Source organism: Pinus tabuliformis, chromosome 1_1 (genome assembly GCF_031772625.1).
Source record: "Pinus tabuliformis cultivar Carrire ecotype Pingquan chromosome 1_1, CPIR1, whole genome shotgun sequence".
NCBI lineage: Eukaryota > Viridiplantae > Streptophyta > Pinopsida > Pinales > Pinaceae > Pinus > Pinus tabuliformis.
The window spans coordinates 17885105-17893649 of record NC_142297.1 but is presented as its reverse complement, the minus strand read 5'-3'; positions in this window follow the sequence as shown (position 1 = coordinate 17893649).

Genomic DNA, 8545 nt, shown 5'->3' with positions numbered 1-8545 from the left:
CAAGATGTAAACTGCGCAAGTAACAGCTTCTGCCCAATACTCATACGGCAAATGTTTTACCTTCAGCATACTTCTGACCATGTCAAGAATGGTCCTATTCTTTCTTTCAGCAACACCGTTTTGCTGAGGTGTATACCTTGCTGTGAACTGCTTTTGTATGCCATTTTCTCTGCAAAAACGCAGAAATTCTTGGGAGATGTACTCTCCTCCTCTATCTGTTCTGAGCACTTTGATATAATGCCCACTCTGCTTTTCAACAAGAGTTTTGAAGTGGCGGAATTTCTCAAACACTTCACTCTTCTGTTTCAACATATACACCCATGTCTTTCTGGTGTAATCATCAATAAAAGTTAAAACATATCTATTTCCAGCAAATGATGGTATTTGCATCGGTCCACACACATCAGAGTGAACTATTTCCAAGGGTGCTTTTGCCCTTATACTCTTTCCTGCTGGAAAGCTTTCCTTATGTTGCTTGCCCAAGATGCAGCCTTCACAAAGGCTGTCCGGTTTCTCAATCAACGGCAATCCCTTTACCATGCCCTTTCTGTGCAACAGATTCAGGCCTCCGAAATTGAGATGTCCAAATCTCAAATGCCACAACCAATTCACATCTTTCACATGTTCTTGAAAGACTTCTTGTGTTACAGCCGCAATAGTTCTGCCTTCCTTCAAATCTGCCCTGAGTTTGAGAGGAAACATTCTATTGTTGGTCATCTGCACCTGTGCAATGATCTTCTTACTTGGAGGTATGTCTCTGATAGTACACAAATCATCTTTGAAGAACACGTTGTAACCTTTGTTCATGAGCTGTCCAATGCTCAAAAGATTACATTTCAGACCAGGTACATAGTATACAGCTTGCACAGTCATCTGTTCTCCATTTTTTGCTCGAATATTGACACTGCCCTTACCCTTGACAGTTATCTTATCATCAGTCCCTGTTGTTACCTCAGATTTCACATTTTCATCCAGATTGGCAAACATTGCAATATTTCCAGTCATGTGATTACTACAACCTGAGTCTAAGAACCAAAAATCTTCTTGTTTGTCTTGTGCTATGTTACATGTTAACAGCACGTTCTTTGGGTTCTTATCTTCTTCATTTGCAAAATTAGCATTCTGCCTATTATTCATGTCATTTTGTTTTTTCTTGCATTCATTGGCATAGTGTCCAAATTTTTTACAATAATGACATTGGACTTGGGATTTGTCATACCTTTGTCCATGAGCTTGCTGTTTGCTTGAACCTTCAGCTTGGTTCTGATTGCAGCTCCTTCCGCTTGTGCTAGCTGGATAATTTCTGCCTCTGTTTTGGCTTCTTCCACGACCTCTGTAATTTGCTCTGCCTCTACCTCTTCTTTGGCCAAAAGACATCTGAGTCTTGAATGCTTGCTCAAAAGAGAAATCTGTTCCTCTACTCAGTCTGTGTTCATGAGACAATAGAGAAGCACTCAGCTCATCTACCGTGAACTGTGAGAGATCTTTTGTTTCTTCTATTGCCACCACAATAGATTCAAACCTTGAGGGTAAACATCTCAAGATTTTCTCTACAACCCTTCTATCTTCAAGAATCTCACCATGAGATCTTATCTGGGTTATCAATCCAATAACCTGAGTGAAGAATGAATCTATTGTATCAGATTCCTTCATGCTGAGATTTTCAAAGTCTCTCCTCAACATCTGCAACTTTGCAGTCTTCACCTTCTCCATGCCTTGATAGACAGTTTGGAGAATATCCCATGCCTCTTTGGACTTTTTTGCTGCTGCAATCCGTGGAAAAACACTTTCATGTACTGATTGGAAGAGGAAAAAGAGGGCTTTGGCATCCTTCTTTCTGTCACCCTTCAATTGGTCTCTTTCTGCTGCTGTCAAAGCAGCCAGTGCTGTTGCATCTGCAGGTTCAGCATAACCTGTTTCAACCAGCTCCCATATTCCTTGAGAAGCAAACAATGCTTTCATTGTTATGGACCAATAACTGTAATTTTTCCCATTAAACTGAGGCAGTTGGGGATTTGTCAAACCTGTTCCAGTATCTGCCATCTTAACCTGTACTGGTAAAGAAAAGATACTGACTGTATTTTTTTTAAAAACAAGCAAAAACTTTCTCTGCTGAAAAATCTGCTCAACAAACTTCTTACAGCTCCTACAGTGAAAAACAATCTCTGTTTTTGACTCACTGAGTGCCTAGACTAGCTCCGATACCATGTTGGAATTTTCTGATAAATCCCATAACAAACAGACAAAAAATCGCACTCTGTTTTTACACAGAAAAACAGAAAAATTCGCTTGCTGGAAACTGTGTTTCAGCAACACAATTTTTTTTGTTCAGTTGCTGAAACAGGTGTTTCAGCAACGGTGTTTCAGAAACACAGTTTTTTTTCAGTTGCTGAAACAGGTGTTTCAGCAACGGTGTTTCAGCAACGTAAAAATTTTGACGTCAAGTATTTTGAGTTACGAGCTGTTTCAGCAACGCTGATCGTCGTGTTTCAGCAACGGTGACGGTGTAACAGCAACAGGAAAAATTTAACTTGTATTTATCAAAATAAACTAACTGTTACAGATTTGTCTTCCTCATATAGAGGGAATTTCAAAACTTCTATTGCTGAACATCTACTTCAGAAATTCACTAAGGAACGATTTTGTTCCACACAGATGAACATAAAAAACAAATTACATTCAAATTTCTGCACTGCTGTGCATTTCACTCTTCTGAAATTATTCTTCTTCCTCTTCACGCTGCTGCGTGCTTTCCTCTGCTCTGCGTGATTCTTCAGCTGCTGCTGCTGCTTCTTCTAACATTCTAACCTTAAAAACAGAACTGCTGTGCGGTATTTATATGCTGAAAAATATCTAATTAAAACAATAAACTATTACAAAATATCTTCTAATGTTTATCTCAGAATTTATTGCAGCAAGGCGGTGATGCCTTTATCAAAATCAAGTCGGCTGTCTGCAGGGGAAATCAGCTGAAACTTTAATGCATATTTATGTGCAAAAATATCAAAGGCGACTTGGCTGCACCGAACACCTTTAACATTTACTGCAAATCAGATTCCTGTGCAGCTGTTCATTGTTGCAGTTGGAATTAAATTCCAACAAGTTTGGACGTGGAGAATAACATCCAAGAAGCGATTGCTCACTGTAAGCAATCTTTTTCTGCTGATCCAAAGAATGCGATCAACACCTCGACATATGTGCAACAAAACGGTGCAAATCCAGAAGGATTTGCTGATGGTCATGTTCATGATCAATCTTGGTCAGATCCCAGGATCACAGCTTGTGATTCACTGGAAAAACTTCATTTGGGTCCTGAATAACCATGTTACATGAGGAAATACTGCTGGTTTATATTCCTCAATAGGGAAAAACTGATCACATATATGTTGATATTGAAATCATCATAGCATGATGGATCTTGATGTTATTCTCATGAAGTTTCTGCTTTATTATTTACTTTCAGCAATAAAAATGGCTATGGACATACGAGCTCTTATTAGCCCTTGCAAGACTCTGATATATGATCCCTCTGGTTAAGGCCCAGTTTTCACTAACATAAAGTATGCCGGAGATTCAAATCAAGAGTACAGAGCCAACTGTTTGGAATAAAAAAGGCTTTCTTGTAATATATTCTAATCTTACTGTCGAAATACCACTGCCACATGAAGTTAGTCTCTTGGAAATTTTGGAGCAAAGTGTTCTGCTTCGGAATATATAAATTGATGCATATGTTTCTTGACTGCGATAATGCTATAAAAAGTTTTATTGTAACATATCCTAAATGGTATGGTCTAAATACCACTCCCAAAGGTTAGTCCCTTGGAAAATTAATGAAAAAAACCACTGAAAATTTGGAGCCAAAGTGTTGTGCTTAGGAACATATAAATTGATGCATATGTTTCTTAATGTTGTAATTGTATCGTTGTTCACTTATGTTTATATGGTTGTTTTGGCATGGTCGTCAAAGTCCATTGACTTTTGATTATATTACCTAGATTTTGCAATTTAACCAAAGTTTTAGGAAAGAACGGAATATTCCTATTTTTTAGTGAGCCTGTCTTGATGCTACATAATTCTCAATGTGGAGGGATTTTTATTTTTAGTATTTGTCAACAAATAATTTTAAAATAAAACAAAACAAATTTTCTAAATGATCATTTTGTAATGATACCATCATTGATGAGGTTGTAGGTCACTTTGCGGGATGGGTGGGTAACGGGGTAGGGTTGAACAAGTATGCATAAGAAGGTTCGACTAAGTGCATTTGTGATTTGACATTTTTCAATTAAATTGTTTCTATCCAATCCAATATTAAATGAAATGTCTTTGTAATGTGTATCACTTCTACGGTATGCCTACCTCATTCATTGTCTGGAGTGTGGAAGTGCAAGTGATGGTAAAGTTAAAAATTTAAAATATTTGATTAAAAGATTTGTGCGGAGGGGATTGTGGTGGAGGTGCAGAAGCAAAAACATGGGCATTGACATTGAAGAGAGTCTTAGTGTTTTTCCCTCTTATTTTATTTTAAACTTTTTTTCATTTTGAACTTTTACAAATTGAGCTATGTGAGAGAATAGGTGTACGGAGCCATTAGTGTTTGTGGAATGAATAATGTGCAAAAGAAGGGGTATGTTCTAGGTGCAAAAGAAGGGGTATGTTCTAGAGAACAGGTGTAAGAAGTTGTTAATGCGTGTGAAATGAAAGGTGTGCGGGAGAATGGGGGTGTAGAAGGAACTTTGCATCATGATATCAAACAAAATGAGCCCACATAAGTGGATAAACACATAAGTCCTATTCAATGGCTTTGATTGTTTAAAAATTGTATCAAAGTAGAAACAACTAAATTTCGTGTTCATAGTTCCTGAATATTATGTGCATTAACGATATTACATTTCTGAATTAAATATTTATTATCCAATATTAAATGAAGTGTCTTTTTAATGGGTGCGAGGAAGAAGTGTTGTGCAAAGAAATGGGTGTGTGGAGCAAGGAATAGACACTTTCTTTGAATGTTTCATTACTCTGCATACATTCCCCCTATGCACACTTCTTCCAACCTATCCCCCCATATGAATTTTGTTAATATCACTTCTTGTATGCTTTAATTTTCTTTATTTCATGATCTTTTCACTTTGCTTGGATTTTGATTTTGATGATTTCATTACTATCATTTTGTTGCCAACTTTTCAATGGATCAAATTTCATCTTATTTTGAGTTATGATTTATCCTAGGTCAAAGTCTCGTCAATTTCATTGGGTGAGCATAAAATATATATTTAACTTTTATTTTATAATTTATGTAGATTTAATCAAGTTAAACTATGTAAATATAAATTATTTAATTAATTTATTTTAGTTAATTACGTTAATTGTTGCTTAGTTAATTAAGTTCACAAAATTAATTAAGTTCATAAAATTAATTAATTTTTTTAATTTACCAAGTTACCAATTTTAAATTTATTTAATTTGTAGATATTGCTTTTTATTATTTAATTAGTTATTAATTTATTTTTTATTAATTTAAAAATTATTAAAACCCACGCGCATACATATATATATATTAGAACCATAATATAAAAATATCATTGTGAATATATATATATGACATCACCCGGATGTTCATCCTCAGAGATGAACTCAAGTGGTGGCATGGCAGTGGGAGGAGCACAAAGGGTATTCACATTAGAAAACTCTAAGCGAGAGGCTTTTTTTTATGGGATTTTAAATATGCAATGGAGAGGGGGAAGGCCCACACTCCACTCACAAGCCTCCACCCACTCCCTTGTCTATCCTTCATCATATGTATAGCCACTTCAACCATGGCATTAAACCATGTAAAGTTGCCCCTTTTTAGTTTTATTTATTTTTTTGTTACATCATCTTTGTGGCTAAAAATCTCGCCTTTGGGTAGATACTTATTTATGCAGCTTATGTACATTCTCGTCTCTGCCGCATAGAAGCCTTCGCGGATGTTAATACATATGCATCGTCTCTGTGGCTAGAAGTCTCCTAATTATGGCATATAAATACCATTAAGTGCCACATCTCTAAACACCTTTGCGGTGAAGTCTCGCATCTATATCCATTATAAATACCTCGATGGTCTTCGGTGGATTTCGTTTGCGGTCTTCAGTGGATTTCCATTTGCGATCTTCGATGGACTTTCAACTTAAAAAGAGTCTACGACATATACACATAACTGCAACATACAAATAGCGTGAAGTCTATGGCATCGACACATATCTCTCTGTGATATGGAAGATACACATATATTCGTGGTGTTGTGAAGTATTGCATCTATATCTATCTCTGTGGTACGACATATACACATCTCTTTGCAGTCGAAGCCTATATATATCTCTTTGCGGTGTTGAAGTCTATATATCTCTCTACGGTTGTGAAGTCTGCAGCATGTACACATGTCTCTCTGCAGTGCAACATCCCAGGTGCATACGTTCTCTTCCCCCTACTTTCTATTTTACTTGTTAATTTTTATCTTGTTAATTTTTATATGTTAAAACTACGAGTAATTCTTTTCATATTTTTAAATACCCCACCAAAAAAAGGAGGCCAAGAAAAATTACCATAGAGAATAGAGAAGAGAGAGAAGGGCCGCGTAAACAAAAATTATACACAATGCACGATTACACTAAATCTGTAGAAAAGTGAAGAGAAAGAGAGAAGGGAAACTTAAACAAGAATTATACATAATGCTCGTAGAGCATAAGCTCAAATTAGCTACAATGTTTAACAAAAACTATAACTAAACTTCAAGGAGTGGAAGATAGGATGCAATAAATTGAGCACAAAAAACAATCAATGGTTGAAAAAATTGCACCATGAGAGATAAGAATAAAGAACTAAAAGAAAAACTAAATAATAATTCATCTATAACCACCAGAGAGAATAAATTTGATATCAAACCCATAAAAGTGGAAATGAACAAACTAATTTAACTAGACTTGTGAGTTCCATGAGAGAGACATGATGTTAGCCTCACTCTATTAAAAATCAATAATAAATCTAATTATTAAATTAAATAAATAAAATCATGAGAATTCCTCAAACAAAGGAGTCTAATTTGGATGAGAGATTCACTCCAACTAGCTCTCTTAAATTAGTGTGTAAGTTGAGAAATTGTCTCAACCAAGTGAGTCTAACATAGACGCATTATCTTAAGACCACTTACTCATGTATTTAAATGTATTATTAATTTTTTTAAATAATATGAATTATATGAACATGAGAGACCACATGACGGCTTTCTGCTTTTTCCGCCAGTTTAATTTTTGTGTGTTAATTTGTAGTGCATATGGTTATATGGCTTTGTGATTCTTCTTCATGTGGTATCAAAGCTAGAATGTTTATTGGTAAAAACATCATATCATTGTGAAGGTAGTGTGAAGGATGTGTGAGATATTTGAAACTCTCGTGGATAGCTTCTTGCCTAAGTGATCCTTACTACTGAAACAGCCGCAAACTATTGCGACCAGCATGGATGCATTAAGTTGTTAATCAATTGGAAAGAAATCATGTACAACCTGTGAGGGTTCCATTGGATTTTTCCTATGGCTCTACTTGGGGGTTAGTGCCGAAAGAGAGGCACCGTGGCTCATCAAGGTTGCATAAATCTCATACGCTCAATGCAACAGTAACAGTTTATTGTTGCAACAAGGGTTGATAATGGTTAATTCTAGGATTGCATTGATGAATCTGGTTGGATGCAAGACATTCATTTGATTCAGTTGCTATCAAGGACACCCTCAAATCTGAATCGGTCGGTGAGATGGATGCAGATTGAGACCATCCATTGTTGCATGTTTATAGCTCGGTGTTTCTTTCGAAGAGTGAGACATGTGCAACTAGATGTGTATTATAAAACTCTGTCAATGGCATCATTTAGAAAATCCTTCTCGCAAATTGTTACTCCTACAAGTTCTTTCACCACCTCTGTCATCATGCAGCTTGCTACATTCAAAGAACTATTGGTCGCCAAACAACTATTGGTGTGATCAGTGCAGTTTCCAACTCCTCGACAGTAAACTCTACTTTTATGTTTAAAATTGGTCGAAAGACATGAAAGACGCTGAGAATCGAAGCCAACTCCCACATGTTTCAGTGGACGTTAACCATCATCATTATCATCAACTAAGGAAAATAAGAAAAATATTTATGATCTCTCCTCTTTAAAAATGATTATAAACATTATTTATAATCATAAGCACTTATTACAAGTTATATAAGAAAATATTTACAATGGACATGCGTAACCCTTTTGGACCATTTTGTTGTTTTTTGGATACTCTAATTGATGAAATGGATTTTTGGTTGGAATAGACGATACAATTATGCATTCAAAAGTGCAATTTTAACAATAAGAAATCACAATATTACTAAAAATTATATTGTTGGATTCTAACTAGAAAACCATTTCTTCTATTAATTAGACCATGTGATTCACCATTACTTATTTATCATCTTTTAATAACTGTTTATGATAATTACTTTATTTAGTTATCAACACTACTTAAAATAGCTAAATATA